We start from the raw sequence: 2650 nt of genomic DNA, 5'->3' as shown, positions 1-2650 counted from the left end.
AGAATGTTAATACCTCCATATTTGGTCATATTTTGATCTTTTAAATGGTATCTTATCTTAGCAACATATAGTTTGGGGCAATTAAATGTTTAATTTTGAAGAACACATATTTCTATCAACTGTAGCCTCAAGAAAAGTATTCATGTGAAGGTATTTCAAATGCCTTATTAAAATTCTTACATAAGGATAAACTTCTTTAATGGATCATCTTTAAGAGAATTTTAGGGGCTGGCCAGTTAGTTCAGGTGGTTAGAGCATGTTCTTATAACTAACCAAGGTCAAGGGTTTGGATCCCTGTAATGGCCAGTGCCAAAAAAAAAAAAGAAAAGGAGAATTTTATATATTGGAAATGTTTTGCTTATGGGAAGACTTAAGTGTAATTTGCATGGAATAAGTTAGTTAAGGATTGTGTATACAGTACTTAAGATTCCAAATTTTTAAAAATCAGTTGATATTTTGTTTTAATTTTTCCAATTCAGAAAGAATGCCAGGTTCCTTAGGAATCTTCCACTGCCTCCTTGAATAATTCTGTATTGGATTTGTTACACCGGGAGCCTGACAACACTGTTGTAAAGTACTCATTAAAGCAGTTTCCACTGGCGTTAGGAATGTTTTTATCTCATTTCATGCTAAAATGAATTTTTAAAAGTCTTTGTAAGAGTTATATCTTGGTCTAGAAAAGTAAACTTTTTACTTCTATTTTTTATAACTTAGGTTCAAAAAAATGGCCAAAAGAATTGCCGAGAAGGAATTGACAGATAGGAATTGGGATCAAGAAGAGGAGGCTGAAGAGGTAAAAAACAGTTTCCCTAAGAATGATTTCCTGCTGCATCTACATTTAAATTCATTTTGGGGTTCCTCGTGAAGACTTGTGATAAAATTAAAAGACCTTTTTAAAAATATTCTGAATGGAAAATATTATGATTCCTTATGGACCTGTATTTAGTGTAGAAATTTATTAATTACATTTGGGGATGCTTTTCCACTAGTGCTTGTTCCTTAAATATTCTCCTTCGTTGAAGCACCTTCCTCCTGAATTTAATATAGTTTCAGTATTCTAAACTCATGGTTTTGAGTAAGTTGTTTTAGTCATGACTGAAGGGTGAATTAAGTGATCTAGTCATAAGGTTAGCACAGTGCCAGCACTCAGACATGAAAAAAATGGTACATGATTAATCATCTTGGTCTGCTGTACCCATAATTTTAGATTTCAGGAGGTTGAGGTCACCTCCCTTACTCTAATGCTTCTTGGAGTCCTGCTTTATTTCCTATTCTTACAGTAGATCTCAGACTCCCAACAATTGCATTAATAGGAATAGAACTCAGATTGGCATAGTTTCTTTCCCAGCAAAATAAAAATGGTCTTCCCTGAGGAAATCTTACCATTTTTGTCTTATAAAGAATAGACTGTAACTGCATTTCTAGTACCTCATCAGCAGTTTTTACTCTCAGGCCAGTTCCCTAAGGAATGTGTAGCCACATTAGCTTTTCAAGTTAATAGCATAGGGCTAAGTTGAAAAAAAGAAAAAAACCTGTAAAAGTATTTAGAGGGTTATTTTTTGATTGGTATCTTCTTTCTTTCTAAGTCTATTACTAACTTTTCATTGTTGTTGTTTACAAATATGTGTACTCTGATGTGTTTAGGGAAACCCAAATCATAAGTATGTTAATGTTTTGACAAGGCCCTTAACTGATTTGGTGCTTTTTTACTAAGTCTCTGGTTATGGATTTTTTCCTAGAACTTAAGTGCAGTTACATTCTTGGCTATAGTAAGATCAAGACTACCATATAACAGTTTGACTTCACATTAAAATATTCAGGAATGAAAGAACTCCCATTTGGACAGATTCTAATGAAATGAGTGTGGAATGATTATATTTAATTACATTTAATTTGGGGCAAGTGTAGTCAGTACGGTCACTTGTGTGAGTATAGGGATCCCTTTAAGCTTAACATGATCTGAAATAACTATAGAAATATTTTATTACAATCCTATAAAATAAAAAAAAGGGTCGAAGTAAAGCCAAAGATCTTCAGCAAGTTTCTGATTATAGACCTAGTACTTTAGCATACTGTAGAAGAGCAGTAGTTTTCCAATGGGGTCACTTAGGGTCCTAGGTGCCTCAGTGGCCTTTTGGACTATGGGCAAAGTTGAACAGGATTCTTCTTAAAAAATAATGGGTATATTATAAACTTATTTTTGAAAACTGTAGTACTGAGACTAGATTCAGGTATCTGGGTTTCAGAATGGGCTGCACTGTCAAGTATTCATGATCTTTAAAGGTACCTTCTAGCTTTTAGATAATAGCTTTGCTTCTTAAAGGAAACTGAAATTTTATTCTGAACTTTATTAATATTTTAGATTATATATCTGAAATATTTGAATTGGTCATGAATATTTTTGCACCAAAATTTTGATGGTCTTAGTCTTTTAAAACATTTGTGCGTACGCTTCTCTCTAGATTGGGATTTGAAGCCTGTATTTGTAGATTCTGGAAGATTCATGATTTGCCTAACTAGAATCGAATCTACAAGAGATAATAGACATAAACTTTTTCTTTTTTTTTTTTTTTTTTAAAGGGGACCGGTAAGGGGATCTTAACCCTTGGCTTTGGTGTGTCAGCACCATGCTCTCCCAAGTGAGCTAACC

At 33.4% G+C, this 2650-nt stretch overlaps 1 long non-coding RNA gene across 1 annotated transcript in view; it reads left to right on the top strand.

Moving 5' to 3' along the window:
- The first annotated feature begins 717 nt into the window (after positions 1-717).
- Positions 718-2650, top strand: part of LOC103603278 — a 3576-nt gene continuing 1643 nt past the window's right edge. Inside the window, exon 1 of the long non-coding RNA XR_551597.1 lies at positions 718-793. This is a non-coding gene — a long non-coding RNA (uncharacterized LOC103603278). The remainder of the gene's footprint in view (positions 794-2650) is intronic.

This window comes from Galeopterus variegatus, unplaced genomic scaffold, assembly GCF_000696425.1.
Source record: "Galeopterus variegatus unplaced genomic scaffold, G_variegatus-3.0.2 Scaffold4533, whole genome shotgun sequence".
NCBI classification, from domain to species: Eukaryota; Metazoa; Chordata; class Mammalia; order Dermoptera; family Cynocephalidae; genus Galeopterus; species Galeopterus variegatus.
Note: the sequence above shows the minus strand (reverse complement) of the source record. Positions and strands in the feature narration are given on the sequence as shown.